The 17671-nt window shown below is 42.3% G+C and overlaps 1 long non-coding RNA gene across 1 annotated transcript; it reads left to right on the top strand.

The window, feature by feature from the left end:
• Window positions 1–1423: 1423 nt before the first annotated feature.
• On the top strand, window positions 1424–11943 carry LOC116664188. The gene is made up of 3 exons (XR_004320559.1): window positions 1424–1524; window positions 5391–5456; window positions 11384–11943. It is a non-coding gene; the product is annotated as an uncharacterized LOC116664188 (long non-coding RNA).
• Window positions 11944–17671: the final 5728 nt, after the last annotated feature.

Here is a 17671-nt window from a genome sequence, read left to right on the forward strand (position 1 = left end):
TGGCCTGAGGGCAGCAGATCTGCGGGCTGAGCAGCTGTTCTCTGAGGTAGCTTAGCCCCAAAGGTTAATCCAAACATGATAGATGGGTGATTCGCTGAGCAGAATGGATTCTCTCTGAATGGTCCATGAAGGGTAGAAGAAAGCAATTCACTTCACTGAAGAAGAGACCATTCCATAGAAACATCAAAACTTCCTAACCACACCTGCAGATTTTTTTTTTCCAGAAGAAAAAGGAAACATTATTTTATTATTGAATAAGCATTTTTTAGCTTCATTGAGGTATAATTGACAAAGAATGATAAGATATTTAAAGTGGACATTGTGATGAGTTGATATACGTATACATTGTGAAAGGATTCCTCCCGGCCAGTTAATTAACACATCTGTCACCTCACATATTTATCTTGTGTGTGTGTGTGAGAGAGAGAGCGAGAGAGAGAAAGAACACTTAAGTTCTACTCTCTTAGCAAATTTCAACCATAAATTACAGTGTCATCAGCGATAATCACCATGTTGCACCTGAGACTCTCAGACCTCGTTCAGCTTATAGCTGGAAGTCTGTAACCCTCGACCAATCGCTTCCTATTTTCCCCACCCCACAGGCCCTGAAAACCACTTTTCTACTCTCTGTTTCTATGAATTTGACTTTTCTTTAGATTCCACATATAAGTGATACCATTAAGTGTTTGTTTGCCTAGTCTGGTTGGTTCCACAGGTAAATATTTACTGGCCTTAGTATCCTGTTCTTTCCTGCTTCCCTCTTACTTCCGTGAGAGAAAGACTCCAGTGTTGGATCCTAACCATTACTTTCTTTTTTCTTTCTTTCAACAAACATTCTTAGAAGCCTAAGACACTGTGTACTATTGCTATTTCCAAATTCCTGAAAGACATTAATCTTTGGGAACTGGGAATGAAAAATTGGAATTCCTAGGATTCCTCTGAAATTACCAAAATCATAAATTATTGTAAAAATACTTTGCAACATTCTTCATACCCTTTACTCATTATTATGGATATCTAAAAATGTTTATTTAATACCTAGGAAATGCTAAGTTTGGTAGCCTTTGTTAAATATTTGTACTTGACAAAATACATACAGCATTTATACTTTGGTAATATTTGTAAAGAAGTGTTGCTTGTGGCAAATATTGGAACACTGAAAAATACCCATGACCAACACTGGGTAGTGTTCGGATAACACTGGATCTCCTAGCAAGGAGAGTAGCACCTCACAGAATGTGTGGGAATTGCCAATCTAAGGACTCACTTTGTTTCCAAAACTCATTCTTCCTTGGAATACCATTCATAGAATCGCTGTTAATCCTTACTATACATAGAAACATGAATATTTATTGTGTTTGGAGCAGTGACTCACTGTTAACAGCAGAAAAGTCCGGGAACACACATTCATCACAAGGCAGTAGCCACAAGCAAGACTGACCAGTGAGACTGCTCACTTCTCTCCTACAGGCTCCTGTCTCAGCCCCCGGAGGTGCCGACCTTAACCTTCAGCTCCACACACAGGTCAGTGTTTCCTGCTCTTGCATTTGGCTTGATGTTGGTGGTTGCTTTTGACGAGTAATGTCTCTATGTTCATTTTTAATTTTTGTCACAGAAGAATTATAATCCCTTCCCCCAATTTCTGGAGTGATTTTTCTTGGTATTCAGGATTTGGAAGCATAAATTTCCTAGAGATGCAGGAAGGAATACCTGCATGGAAACACTAATACTGGGCATGCAGTAAGTGCCATAATTGTGATTAAGGACTCTGGCTTGAGGATGTGACAGACACTCAGCTTAACGTCTGATTATACTACCTGCTAGCTGTGTGACTGTGGGCAAATTACTCAACTTCTCTGAGCCTCTGTTTCCTAATTAGTAAACTTAACTCATAGAGTTGTTTTGAGGTTAAATGTGTTTGTAAAGCCTTTAGCAATCTCTGGCAAAACACATGTGGTAATATATATTATAGGTATTAAGAAATAATTCCTGATGAAGGAATCCAAGATCTAGACCAGTGCTCTCAAAGAGAAGCAGAATATGAAACACAGATGGAAGTTAAAATTTTCTGCTAGCCACATTAAGGAAGTAAAAATAAACAGATGAAATTAATTTTAATAATACATTTAACTCAATATGTCATTTCATTATTATTTCAGCACATGCTTAATATAAAAAATATTAATGAGCTATTTTACATCCTTTTTTAACCAAGTTATCAAAATCCAATGTGTTTTTTACAGCACTTTTTTTAATTAAAAAACTTTTATTGATGTATAGTTAGTTTACAATGTGTCAGTTTCTAGTTTACAGCATAATGTTTCAGTCATACATATACATACATATATTTCTTTTCATATTCTTTTTCATTATAGGTTACTACAAGATATTGAATATAGTTCCCTGTGCTATACAGTATAAATTTGTTGTTTATCTTCTTTATACATAGTTGTTAGTATCTGCAAATCTTGAACTCCCAATTTATCCCTTCCCACCTGCTTTTCCACTTGTAACCATAAGTTTGTCTTCTATGTGTGTGAGTCTGTTTCTGTTTTATAGTACGTCTTAATTTGGGCACTAAATTTTCATTGGAAATATTTTATCTGCAATTAAATTTCTAAACTTCACAGTTGAAAAAGTAAATTCACACCCTCAAGTCATCCCAAACATACTTAAACGTTTTCCAGTACCTGAATAGGGTATCAAAAGATAATTTTTCTTTAATATTTATATCTACATCACAAAACTGGTTCATCTTTTTCAGAAGAATCAATTTGGCTTTGAAGGAAAAAGCACATTAATTTCAAAACTACTTCTGTTCAAATTCAGTAAATTGACTAACTCTTGAGTCAACTGCACATTATTAGTACAGAGTTCAAAGACGTTGCATAAATTGAAAAGCAGTTCTAAATTTGCTAATGTCAACAAAGCTTTCTTCAAATTTTCTTGTAGTTTCTGTAGCAGATTTAAATAATACTATTACATACACTTAAAATCTTCTGCATATTGGTTCATGTTAGGAAATGCACAAAAGCATTATTATTGATTTTTATTATAAATAATTTCAGCAAAAATTCCCATATCTGTCTAACTAGGTCATAAAAAAGCTTTTCCTGGGAACTTCAAATTTTGCTTGTTCAAATGTAGTGTGATATTGCCATATTTTGCCTAGGATTATTTAATATTTGGCAAGCAACCTTCATGCTTCAAGAAAATCCCAAATTGGAGCAAACCTTAAAAAAAAAATCTTCTATCATTGAACCAACCAGCATTGGCCAAGAACCCAAGATCATTATATTTATTGTCCTTTTTCTTTCAATACTTCCCCAAACTGGCCATAATTTACACATCTGCTTGTGTATACTGAAAGATCAGAACGGCTATATCCATGACATTTTACATGATTCTTCAAAAACTAAGGGAAAAAAAACTCTCATAGAGGAAACATGTCTCTTGTTTCAGAATTCCAATAAAATCTGGATTTTTAAATCTAATATGGCTAGAGTACTATCCATCATAATAGAAACTAATTTCTCATATCTAGGGGAACTAATTTTTCATTCTAATTTGGCAGATACAAATGATTCAAAAATATCTATGCCACGAGTTTGGTTTTGTTGGCCATAAATTGACAACATTTCTTCATAAGTTTGGACATCTGTCGAGACAAAATGCACACAAATATTAATTGGGCAGAATCTTTAATATTGCATGACTCATCTAGAGCTAAAGAAAAGTACTTGCAATTAAAAAAATTTTGAATCAGTCTATTTTTGATATTATTAAAATGTCTTTCATTCTATGAGCAATAGTTGGGTAGTTTAGTGGAAGATCTCTCACAATCAATAAAAGATCTTTTTTTCTTCATAATTTTCTAACAAAATTTCCATAACTTAACAGTGGAAAAAAAAGGTTTACCATCATTCATCTAAACTTTGTGTATGTATTTGCAAAAATCTGAACCATTTTATAGTTGGCCAAATTTACTAGCTCAGATATTCTTAAAAATAGTTAAAATTTTTAGTTGAATATTTGATTCTGATTCAGGTGATTCATTTCACTGATTTTTTTTTTATTATGGAAGGAAACTTCTTATCAAATTCAGTGTATTTGCTGAAACCATTGCTTAGTCCTGTCCACTTTATTATCTTCAGAAATGTTTACACAACTAACAGCCTTGTTGCTTCTGACCTGCCTCAGCAAATGGCATGTGCTATTCTCCGTCTCTACCTACAGCTCCTCTATTTCTGCTTCTCTCTTAATGTTGATTCCTTTCCTTTAAACATTACCCCACTTATGTGGGAACCTGGTCACCAGAAATGCATTTTTAGGGAAATAAAGGACTCTTTTCTACCAGTCAGAAAAATTCCAGGCAAGGATGCTGACTGGCTTGCTTGGGGGGAAGATGTTTTGATTGGTCCAGGAGGTATCATTTGCCCACTCTCAAGGCCAAACAGGTAGTATCTGTCACCAGAAGAAGGGATGGAAGGCCAGAGGAGTGGCCCTTAATCCACCCAGCAGGGAAGGAGAGTCAGGGAAGGATTCCTAGAGGAGATGATCTTTAGCTGAGTCTTAAATAACGAATTAGAGGCAACCAGTCCTAATGCAGAAAGGGGAAGGGTTTGTAAGAAGGGCATTCCAGGGAGGGGGAAATACGAGGAAAAGCGCAGGAGTAAGACAGGGCATGGTGTGTAAGCCCCCATGTAGACATCCAGCCGCTAGACTGTGAGCATTTGAAGGTAGCGCTTGTGTCTTATCCATCCTTGTCTCCATCCATGTGCTTGACCTGTGTGAGCTGCTCCCTACATGTCCACTGACTAAATGAGTGGCTGATACATACACAGTTGGTACCATTTCATGATTTGACCAGCGCCAGGCAAAGGTCTGAAGTGATACCTCCACATCCTCTGGAGACAGAATCCAGGGCTCCATGTGAGCTCAACTGACTATCAGAAAATAACTTGCTTTTCATTTTTTCTGGAGAAGTCAAAATAATTATAAAAAAAAAACTCCCACAGGAGGCTTGGCTACCAAGGCTCTGGTTTGCTGTCATCAAGCCTTGCTATTCAACTGCACTGCAGGGGATCAGGTCAGACCTTCACCAGGAGGAAAAAAAAAACCATCCTTTATGACACTCTGAAACATAAAGCCACTTCCACAAGTGTGACCATTTCGATAAATTCCAGGTGTAAAAAAATCTGAATAACACATAATGGAGGTATATTTTTAACATTTAAAAAATTTTATCTAAATTTCACAAATACGTAAAGAGTCAAATAGTTCTACTTGCTGTGGAAAACACCAGCTCCCCACCCAACTCCATTTCTCCCTATCCTGAGGCAGCCATTTTCAACTCTTTCAACTGATTTTCTCAGTATTTCCTTCCATAGGTGCTGATATTTTTATTCATGGATTTTGCAATCTGGGCATCATCTATTGACTTCTAACTGTGGAAGGTGAGGCTCTAACACCCTTCTCCGCCCCTTTAGACACACGTCCACGTGGATACCCTTCCTGCTCACTACACCTCCCACGTATAGTTACAGAGTTCTTTAGTTACATCCATATTCATAATTTACATTATTCTGACTGTAAATGCTATTTATTGCTGAACCATGTTGTGTCCTATGGTACCTCTTCCTTTCTCGTTCAACTTTCTGCTTACCCTGGAGTTAATAATTGCCTTTTTTTTAATTGCCAAATTTTCTATATATTCAACATCAATTTAATCCTTCTTCTGAGTGTGTACATTTACTTTCAATAAGCATCAGAAGTTTAAGCACAGTAAGTGTTCTGTCAATTCCATTTTCTTAACACAGTTGCCTCTGGACCTGGGCCAGTCTGGGATGTTCCTTCATCACCACCCCAAGGAGTCTCACCTCTCTCTAGGATGGCGCCTCTCTGTTTTAGGTCTTATCTTCTTTTCTTTCTCAGTTAACTCAATTGTTCTGGTGACTCACATCCTCTAGTTTTCTAAGACAGAGTACATAGGGTTAATTTCTTATTTTTGTCCTTGTACATGTAAACAAATGTCTAGTATATTCTCACACTTAATCGACGTAGAATTTTAGATAGGAAAATATTACTGCTCAGTTTGGAAGGCACTGTTTCATTGTCATGTTGTTTCCAGTTTAGCTGTGGTGAAATTCACGCATTCTCATTCTGATGATTGTTTCTTTGAATGAAATCAATCCCTCCCTTACCTCTCAAAGCTTGCAGGTTCTTCTCGTGTCCCTTCGTTCTGAAATTTTACAATGATGTGCCTGCCGTGAGTCTGGCATCAAAGAGTTTATACACTTGGCTGGGCATTTAGTGGATACTTTTTGTTCAGAAATTTATGTTTTTCAATTCTAGAAAAACTTCTAAAACTGTTTATTTGATGGTGTCTTCTTCTCCATTCTCTTACTGGAACTCCATAATTTGTGCTGTATTTATTTTTTTTTTAAAGATATTCTTCCTTATTTTCCACCCTTACCTTTTTTACTCTACTTTCTGGGATATTTCTCCACCTTGATTTTCTAATCTTTCTACTGAGTTTTTCACTTCTGCTTTCAGATTGTTAACTTGCAATGGCTTTTATCCTGTCCTCACAGTATCCTGTTTCTGTTTTACAGAATGCTATATCTTATCTCTGCAAGGCTATTATGACAGTTTTTTTTTTTTATGTTTTATTCTCTTTGCATAGTTTCTTCCATCCAAGTTTCTTTTTTCTTTCTATTTTTTCGGGCCTCTTTCATGTTAGAGAATTTCCACCAATGTCTGGTTATCCTTTGCTGTTTATGATACTTAAAAGTGGGGACTTAACAATAGATTGGACTCTTCAGGGAGCAGGGCTGTGTCCACTGTGGTTTTATGTGTACAATGATCTGGCTAGGGACCCCCTACTATCAGTGTCTTCTTATCTTTTCTCTTGGGCTAATCAGCTGCCCAGAGAATCATATTCTACCACCTCTTGACTGAACCGTATAATCTGGTTTGCAGAGTTCATAGTGTTGGAGAGAAGAAGAAAGTTAGTGATCTCAACAGATAGCATATAAGCTTTTAGGTAATGGCTCTGTTTTCTGTATGATACCTCTGGCCTCAATTTCACCTATGTTCCTTCAGTGCAGACCCTCTCCTTTACAGTTTATTGAGAATCAGCCTTCAGACTTCTGCAGAGGGAAGTTGCTACTATGTGAAGAAGAGGAAAAGAACCAGAAATCTAACTAACCATTGCTTATACAGTTTTTAACCAGTTCTCACATTTTAGCCCTCTGCTACCTCCACTTCCAGAGGTACCTGGAGCCACCAGTCCTGGAGCTTCTTGAGAGTTCTCCAATATGAAATTAGAATATTTCTTGGCTTTCCATAAGGCTGCCTTGGAATTCGGCTTCCTTGGGTCTGCTAAGTCAGATATGACTCATCTATCTGTTTTCAGCCTCTGAAATTTTGTTGCTGATGACTCCTTTCCCACTCTCTTTGTCCTTATGAGATTGTGCCTTTTGTTTAATTTATTATTTTTAAAGTGATGTTTAGAGTTGGAGAGGAGATTAATCTTTACCTTCAACTCTGTTATCCTGGGGTTCCGGTCATTTATCATCAAAACCTTTTCCACCAAATAGTGCTTCTAAATATCAAGCTGCTCTGTTGCATTTAAAATGATATTTGGTTAGCCGATCCATATTTTACAATTCTCAGAAATGGTTACTTTTATGGAAAGCAAGGTGACTCCCTGGTTGATAGGGACAATTCATCATCAGTCAGGAGAAAATGAGGACCTGCGTTTATGAAATTTCAGGGTTTTATCCTTTTAAAGATTTTTATTTCCATGGGCTAGTAAGAGTTTGATATCTGGATAAAGACATGGCATTCATTTCAGAAAAGGAGCCTGGAAAATGACTGGTGTCTCCTTGCGGTGATTGTGGTGGTTGGCTCCCCAGCAGGACTGGTCCGAGCTTGGACTTCCCCTTCCTCTGAACTTCCGGTTGTGGAAAGTGATAGTCATCCTTGTTCCTTAAGCCAATCTGAGTTGAGCTGGAGTCTTTTGCTTTTTGCAGGTGAAAACATCCTATCTCCATAGACTGCCAATAGACAAGTTACAATCTTTGGCAGCAAAGCATCTATTTTTCAAAAATTATGTAGAAGTGTTGACTTATAGTCTCTGTTTAGATCATGAAAAAAGATTTGGGAAGAATGAGTTTAATATCTGTAGAGATAGGAATAAACATATTACTTAGCATTCAGGTGCCTGAAGCTTACTTTTTGAGCAGTGTTTATTTCATTGTTCTGAGTCTTCCTTTATATCAAACAAAAATTTGGATTTTTCCCCCTATTTACTTGGGTCCTAGTACATATAAAATAAAGCAGAAAATGAATTACAGTGAAATGAACCTTCAGAAGTAAGTGGAATATGTGATTCCATTATTTTAATTGCTTTTATCAACCCTTTTGAGGTTCTCCTTTGAAGAGGGCTTTTTCTGTAGATAGCTCCAAAAGTTATTTGAGTTTCAATGCACGAATTATTCCCTCAGATAGAAATTTCATTATTTCTTATAACAAGCAGATTTAGCAGAAAATATCTTGAGAAGGAGTGGTGTAGAGTGGGGCAAAATTTAGGTGTGCAAATATTTTATTACTAATACCATGCCCTATTGCATGGCTAAAGGCACAGGCTTTGAGGTTCAAGGGAGTGGGTTCAAATCCAGGCTCGACCATTCACCAGCTATGTGGCTGTGGATCAGTTACTTAGCCTCTCTGTGCCTCCAATTCATCATCTGTAATAGTAATACCTACCTCTCATGGTTGATGAGAACATTAAGTGAAGAAATACATGTTAAAAAAAAAGAAAGACCTAACTTGTAATAACCTATCATGAAAAAGAATATATATATAACTGAATCACTATGCTGAACACCAGAAACTAACACAATGTTGTAAATCAACTATACTTCAATTAAAAATAAATTTTAAAAAATTAAAAAGAAAATGCCTTTGTACTTTAGAGCTGCAAACTAAAATACTTAGAAGTAAAATAGCAAATATCTGGGTTTGCTTTAAGAAACCTCAGCAAAAACAGAGACCTAAGGGATAAGTGAAGCAAGTGTGGCCAAACGTGTCTAACTGCTGAGGGCTCTCTACACTATTATTTCTACTGTGAGTTGATCTATAAATTTTCATAATAAAGCTGTATTTCAAGAGTCAAAAATAAAAGATCTAGAACAGTGCCTCATATACAACAAGTGCTCAGTAAAAATTTGTTGTTATTGTTATTATTAGCATTATCATCGTTATTCAAGACAACTCTATTCAGCATTTATTGAGCACCACGTGATCTCTCCCCTCAGTGCTGGAGTCATGGGCACCCTGCTGGTTAGGTCAAGGAGAGAGATACAGAGACCTTGATTTTAAAGTCCTGCCTAATGCCGACCACTTTCCCCTCCCCTACACCTCAAGGCTTCCTCATCTCTGCCTTTCTCATCCCCCGCAACCCGTGCACAGCCCTGGTCATGTCCTCCAGGCCCTTCGGCCTCGCCTGGGGCCCTAAGACAGGTTTTTCACTAATTTCATTTGGGATCTGTTTCCTCCTTATTCTGCCAGAGGACCCAGCTCCCATCCCGACTCTTTCCCACTTAGAGACCACTCCGTACTCATTCAAAGAAATGCGTCTTACTCCAATTCAATTCAAAGCTCTTTTGCCACCAAAGTCACTCAAACAATCCCAGACAAAAGGGCAGGGGACTTGTGGGTCCTTGGAGGGCCAAGAAATCCTTGACACCCTGTGCAAGGGGCCACTATAGCACTGCAGGGCACACAGAGGTAAGACGCACACATCAATAACCATCAGTTGACCTCGAAGTGAGGGCCTGATATTGGGGGTGAGTTCTTTGGGAGGACAGGGGAAAAGGAGAATTTCTGAGTTGGTGAATCAAGAAAGGCTTCCTACTTTTTTCCTTTTTTAAAAAAAAACATTTTATTTCTGATTTACTTCCTCACCTTTACTGTAGATTTTTGTTTTTTGGGTTTTTTTGGAGCCATGCCAAAGGATGAGAGGCTTGGACATGCAGCAGAAGGGGAGGGGAGAGAATGAACAATGCCAGTGTCCTTTCCTTTCCAGAAGATGGCACTGTGGAGACCGGGTTATGGTCATTCATTCATTCATTCATTTATTCACTTCTGGACTCTCTGTCCATGACATAGAGCCATTTACCATCCTAACTTTACCTGGATTGCTGTAGTTCATGCTCCTTCCCTTCACTTTGGGTGACTGTCCTGGTACAGCTCCCACAGTCTGCAGGCTAATCATCAAAAATGTTAAGACTTTGAAATTCTGGAATCTGTGAATATTCCTTCCTCTGGGGATGTTCCCTGTCTCCTTACTGCTTATTTGGAGTGAGAAGAGGACTTGCCCATCTTTAATGTTCAGCTCAAGGACCACCTCCTATAAGAAGAAGAAAAAGAATGGCTTTTACTGAATAGTCTCTCTGTGCAGCCACCTGCTGTGTCCCCCCCTCCCCGCCAGTGACTTAGTCCTCACCATCGTCACAGTGGGGACTTCACTCAGGCTATTGCTCTCTATTAGCTGAGCCCTCTGTGATGCCAGTGCCCAAAGTGGGTCTCTCCTCAGTGTCCAGCCCCTCCTCCCCCCATGATGGGAGCAGCCACGTGATGGGCTCCAGTTCACAGCCCAGGTTCACTGGGTCCCAAGTTCACAGCAGGATCTGGCCATTTCAGGAGTCCAGCCAGCTCCTTCCTGAGGATGTGCTGTAGTGACTCATGACCAGCCCCATGGGAGAATAATCCAGATCTACTCGCCAAAAATTTAACAATAGCAGCATTTAAATCATCTCCTAGGAGTGACGGATGTCACTGCCTCCAGGGGAAGAGGAGGTGTTCCACCCAGCTGCATCCTACCCAAGGCCTCCCTTCCTCTCAGGTGGGTGGCAGGGTTGGCAGGATGGGGCAAAGGTGTGGGTGAAAGGTAGTGTCACTTTTTCACAATCAGAGAACTTGAAAGGAAGCTACAGTTTGTGGGATTCTCTAAGCTGTGGGCACTCATGTTTCAGGTAAGGGGTTGAACTATATGATCCCTGAGTCTCCTTGCAGTTCACAGGCCTCAGGGTTCTTAACATTCCAGAACTCCTGTGCTACCCTTGAGGACTTCCTGCTTCTGAAAATTAAACCTGGAAATTAAGGCTATGGAGCCCTAAAAGGAGGAGTGATTCTTCCTGCTTCTTTCCCATCAGCTGTCATCAAAGCTGCCCTTATGTCCTGGTCACAGCCAGCTTAAATTCTCTTATTTGCTAGTCATTTTTCATGATCAGAAAAGCCAGGAACTGGGAATTTTGGGAAAAGAGGACCCAGCCAAACCTTCACCCCCTGCAGGGCCCTTGACTTCATGTCCTAGGCTTCTCAGAAGACATCAGCTATTAAAGATGTGGAATGCAAGGACGGCTGGAGAAGCCGCAGTGATCCAGGGCAAGATGCTATAGCAGCGGCCTGTCACCTCTTTGAAGACAGCTCCCAGATCAGCATCTCCAATGTCATCCTCTCTCCACAGCTCCGCCTGGATACCTGTTGGCGTCTCATACTCAGTATGCTCACAACTGAACTTGCTCTGCTCTACAAACCTGCCCTCTCTCCTGCACTCCCCACTTTAATGCCACCATAGAGATCATTTGTGCTCTCTCTTTCTTTGAATTTTCTGTCATCTGATCCCTTATCCTATTTGGAGAAAATACCAATTAAAATCTGAAGTGGGCCAGACATTCCCACACTTGCCCTCTAGTGACTGGGGTATTTTCACATGACTTAGACATGGTCATTCACACCATGGAAAAGGGATTTTGGTTCCTGAGAGTGACCCAAGCTGGGCATTATTCATAGCAGGAGTGGAGGTGGGCAGTGCAGCAAGGGATGCTTTAGCTGTGACCTGACCAGGGTGCTCTTGTGGTGTGACCTACGTCCCAGCTTCTCTTGATCCTGCCTATTTTCTGAGACTGGCTTTTCAGCCTTCCCATTGATTCAGGGAGCACTAATAAGTATGTATTTAATGAATTTTGTTTCTTCTTAGAGATCCAGAATCAATTTCTGTTATTTGCCACTAAGCCCTGGCTGGTACCCTCACCATTCCCCCAGTCTACAAGTCAGGAGAATTCCAGTTCCTGCCTGATTGTCCCTTTCTAGTTTACACACCACTGGTCACAGGCCCACCCCTCCTGCCATGTGATGCCACCTCTATGGCCCCAGCCCCACTGACACCCCTAAACCAGACCCTCATTACATGTGCCTATTCCTGCTGTCCCTGGGTTGACGGCTTCTCTGACCCCTGGGCTCTTCTTAGCCACAATCACCTAGTTTCGGTAGAACCTCAGAATCTGGGATCAGGCTGCATCCTCCATCAGGGCTCTTGGCAGAGGAGAACAAAGGGAAAACTGGAGAAAAGAAAGATGTTCAGCAACTCTGAGTGGAAAGGGAAGAGAGAAGGCCAGCGCCACAAAACAGGTGTAACTCGGTGCACCTGTAACAGCTCAGTCTGCCTGAGGTCCTCAGATGGGACGAGTTTTTCTCTTTCATTGGTACTTCTCCTTGTTTTCTAAATTCACATCAGTGTAAAGTATTAATTACCCTTTAAATGGAAATAAATTAACTTACAATTTTATCTTGCTTTTATAGTAGCCAAGTTCCCTGAGGATGCATTAATTGGTTTTAAATCCAAATCCATCTAATGCACTTGGACCGTTTGCTAGGTAATGGAAATTCGTGATGACTTCTGTAAAGGAAAGGCTTAATGCCAACTCCCTTTTCTTTGCACATTTTTATCACTGTGGCTGAGGTAAGCTTAATCATGGATGGAGAAAGTCCAGCAGCACCAAGCTCTTTATTTATTCAGTAAACATTTATTGAACATCTACTTTATGCCAAGGACTGTGCAAGGCACCGGGCAGCCAATGAAACAGACTTGGTCCCCCTAGTGAAGCTACAGCTGAACACATTAAAAAGCCTTTTTGCAGGCTTCCTGAAGTTGTTATGCATAACTCCCCTCTGAGTAGGTCTCACTAAGCTGGCTTTTGCAGGAAGCCAAGCCTGGGAGAGATCTGGTGGTGGAACATCAGAGAGCCTCATCTGGAAGCACCAGGAGACGTGGGCGTTGTGGACACACAAAAGGAGCCAGCTTGGCTGGGCTCGTCCCTTCTGCCTTCCCGGGTGTTCCTACCTGCAGACACAGGTTAGTGGACAGAATTGTTCCTAGAAAGCCTGTGCAGATGATTGCCAGGAACTTCTACCTGGCACACTCATCTAGGGTTGCCAAATTTAGCAAATAAAAATATAGGACACCCAGTGAGATCTGAATTTCAGATAAACAATGAATTTTTTTTTTTTAGCAAAAGTATGTTCTATATAATATTTAGTATATGCTTATACTATGTTCAACTTAACTGGACATTTCTATTTTACCTGGAAACCCTACCACCCCCACTCCCAAGCCAGCCAGTTGCCCTGTGCCCCTATTAACCCTGGTACCTGCTCTGAAGCAGCACCTTCCCCAGCGCAGGAGTGCAGAATCAACCAGTCCTCTTTCAAAATATATCTGTCCTGAGGAATATTCCAGCTGAGTCTGCTCTCAGCTAGCTGTTCCCAGGAAAGAAAGTTAAATCAGCCACCTTGACAGCACTGACTCCAAGCAAGGAACAACATGTTCTATGGAGGATACAAAGGTAAGTAAGATGCAGTCACTGCCTGAAGGAACCCAGAGGCTAGCGGGGGAAGGGGAGTAAGCTGTTCAAATAATTGTAATACAAGGTAGAAAACTGGAAAATAACTTAGGTGCTAAGGGAAGGCAGGGACGAAGAGATCACATTACTTTGGACGGTGGGAGTCCTGAGGGCATCCTGGAGGAGGTGGCATTTATAACTAACTAGACCAATGACTCATCCATCAAATCACTTCACAGCTTGGATGTGATCATTATAAAGCTCCCAGCAGTGCCCACAGTCAGTCACAGTTGGCATCCCAGATGAAGTCTTTTCACCATCCTTGACCTAGAGGTATGCCTAAAGGTACCGAGAGGAATCTTCTGGAAAGGGCATGCCAGGCAGAGCAATCAGTGTAGACCCAAGTCATGAGAAAAGGCCTGTGTGTTTGGAGAACTCTGGGAAGTCTCACGTAGCCAGAGTCTAGGGCTCCCTGTGGGGTGTGTAGCTGGATAGTCTGTCCCCAAGTTATGTCAAGAATAGGGAGGCAATCTCCGGGACACAGGGAGCCGGCCCTTCCCCTGGAAAGCTGGGGATTTGAGGGGAGCACCTGCTCTCCCTGGAGGTGGGCTTTCCTGCTCAGGGGCCTGCGTGGGCACCATTCCTACTCCCAACCCAGTGGACAATGGCTGTGCCAAGGGAGGGAATGCCAGTCTCATTCTTGGGAAATATTCAGACACCTGAGGTTTTGAATATTACAGACCTTGGTTTTTGCTTGTACAGCATCTAATAAGGAAGCAGAAAGGTTTCTCGTTCATGGCTTCCTGCTTAATATGGGGGAGCTTCCTCCAGTCAGGCAAACATTTACAGCAGCAGTGGCTAAGCCAGCCCTGATAATGGCCTAGAGGTGGCCAGAGAAGAAAGACAAATGCCCCGGCTGCCTGTTTGCAGGGGAAGCAACAAAGAAAACTCCCCACAGGAGCTGTGGTTTCTTAGTATCGAAGGGATTCTTTGGGCTGTGGTAGTCCCACGGGGTTACCTGACACCCTCCACATTGCACACAGACCGCGCCAGCACCGGGATCTCCAGAAACAGAAGAGCTGATGGCCGGTTAATGAATTCTCCCCCAGCAAGTCAGACAGACAAGCTCCAGCTGCCCCTAGCTGGCCTGCTAGCTGAGCTGGGCTTCCCGAGCAGGGAGGGCTCGGCGTGGGTCTGTCAGGGAGTGTTTTTGAGAAATTAAAGTGACATTGCTAAGTAGGGGCACATAACTGCCTCCCTCCCATCCTTCTGCCTGACGTCCCTGCTCGAGGGAATAATACATGAGAGCACGTTCTTGTTCCTCCAGAGACTTAATTAGAGCTGGCTGTCACGTGGATTTAGGCACGGCAGGGGCAGGCTCCCGGGTCCCTCCTGGGGCCACTGCCCTGATGGGCTCCTGGCCCTCAGACTCCTCTGGACCCTGAGGGAAAGCAGGTGGGACACTGCTGGGGGCACAGAGGCCACGGATGCAGGGCCTCATCCTTGCCCCCCGGCTTGTGTCCCCCTTCCTCCTAACAGGGTGATCCAGACCTCATTTGCCCCTTTCTGAGTCTGTCTCCCCTCAAATCTTGACCTCCTTGTATGTTTCCACTTTCCCCAGGCCTCCATCTCTAGGTTTTGGAGGCCTGGATTGTGACCTGATCCTGTTTCCACCAAGCATAAGCAGGGTGCGGGGCGGGTGCTGGAAGGGTCCAGGCCAGGCTTCCCCTGGATGGGGCCCAATATCCTCCCTTGTCCTCCCCTCCCTCCTTTTCTTTCCCCCTTCCCCCTCACCTTCCCATCCCCCTTCCCTCCCCCTCCCCCTCTCCTTTCCCCCTTCCTCCACCAGGCAGGCTGAGCTGGAAACCACAGGAAGGGGCTGGGCTGGCTTTGGCCGCAAAGGCTGAAAGCTGGAGGTGAGGAATCAGGAAAGCCAGGCTTGATTCCAACATGAATTGGAAAGATTCCCCAACGGCCATGGCATTAGGTAAATAAGGCTCCAAAACCCTGTGAATGGCAACAGATTTTTTAATTTCCAGTAAACTTTAAAATTTTTGTTCTGCAGCACACTGACCAATGAGGAGCAATAAGTCTTTTCATTAATTCTTATAAATGTAATACACAGTCATGAGGAAGACTCAAAAAATATAAAGCAGTATAAAACGAAAAGAAAAGGCCCCCTCACCCACCCTGACCCCACATTCCCACTCCCCAGACGTACATTGTTAGCAATTTCTTGGGGCAATTAGGTTTCAAAGAAACAAAATTCAGGATTGAAACTGCAGAACAAGAGTAGATGCTGGGCGGTGTGTCTGGAATACAAAGGAGGAGTGTGTGCATGTTTGTGTGTGTGCACGCGTGCACGTGTGTGTGTGTGTGTGTGTGTGTGTGTGTGTGTGTGTGTGGGCATGAGCCATGGTTACTAGCACAGGCTCGGCTATGGGCAGCTCAGGCTCATGTTCCAGTTCCCCTGCTCCTGTGTGGCAAGTTGGGCGATTTGCTTAGCTTTTTGGTGCCTCGATTTTATCCTTTGTAACTTGGGAATAATGAGAATAGTACCTCCTACACAGTTGGAGACATTCTAGTATTTTTCAGCTCATGAAATGTCTGTGAACGTCCAAAAGATGCTGCGAATCCTGCTCATACGTGACTATCAGTCCCACCTCCTTCCAGAACCAACAATAATTCCAGTAACTCCTTGTCCACATGAACCACCATACAGTTTATAATAGTTTATTATCCATATCACAGATGTCCCTGGGAGGCAGACACGTGATCCCCAAAGAGGTGAAGAAATCCCAGGAGTAGCTGCTTGTCCAAGATTCTAGAAATGTACGTGTCAGAGCTGGGCCCAAACCCCCAAATGTGTGATTTTCCGGTGCTCCCCTGGGGACATCTGTGGCTGTCTGGGCGGTGAGCACAGGAGCATGTGACGCTCGGCAGAGGAAGGGCTCCTGCAGATCCCCCTCCACCGCCCCCTTCTCGCCCCATCCCAGGAGTCTGGCCTCGTGATTTTGACGTGATCACTGGGGCAGCAATCAGGCCCTTCGTCCTGGGCTCTGTCTGCAGGTCTCAGGGGCAGAAGCATCTTTGGTCAAGTGTCTCTCTTCTTCCCTCCTCTTCTCATCATTGAGCTTTTATAGTTTTAATCATCTAATTGCTTTGTCATCTTGTACTTTAAAAAGTGTATTGCTTTTCTTTGTTACGAAAGTGGTATCTATGGAGTATAGCAAGTATGAACAAGCAAACAGAAAGTGAAACTCAGTATCACAGTAGAACTCTTTTCTGCTTTCCTGGAGTGTCCCCTCTGGTCTCCAGCTTGACCAGTGGCACCCACCAAGGGCACAGAATCTTCAGCCAAGGAAGCCCGTCAGTCCCTCCCAGCTTCAGCCAACGAGCTGATGTATGAAACTTTCCAGGATTCACAGGATTATTGATAACACTGATTCTGAGCCACAAATGACTAATATCATTAGACAACAGCACAACTTAATACTTTTTGAAGCTGCTTCTTAATTTTAAAATGAAGTTAAGAACTCCATCCCTCATGTGGAATTTGGCAAAAAGTTCTTGGAAAAATCAGTTTGCTCCATGGATTTGAAAGTGCTTCACTCCATCAGCTCTAACTGTTTGCCATCCTGTCGGTGGGTTGTTTGATCAAGAAAATAAACTTACTGCAGAGTTTCTACAAACCGTTACCATGTGTCACAGAACTGAAAGACTAGCAGGGAGAAAGAGGCACAGGACGTGTAGTTAAACGGGGGGGCTTCGTGCTGTGATAAGGATGTTTGCCAAGGGTTGTGGGAGCACTAGGATGGGGCACTGTCTTTCCTTTCAGGGGAAAGAAGGTCTAGTGAAGCTTTACAGAGGACCTGGACACTGAGCAGGAACTTGAAAGAACGTTAGGGGTTGGTTAGGCAGAGAGCTGATGGCAGTTAAAAAGGTTTGGCAGATAGATAGGTCTGGCCAGGGCATAAGAG

This window comes from Camelus ferus, chromosome 1 (genome assembly GCF_009834535.1).
Source record: "Camelus ferus isolate YT-003-E chromosome 1, BCGSAC_Cfer_1.0, whole genome shotgun sequence".
Taxonomy (NCBI): Eukaryota; Metazoa; Chordata; class Mammalia; order Artiodactyla; family Camelidae; genus Camelus; species Camelus ferus.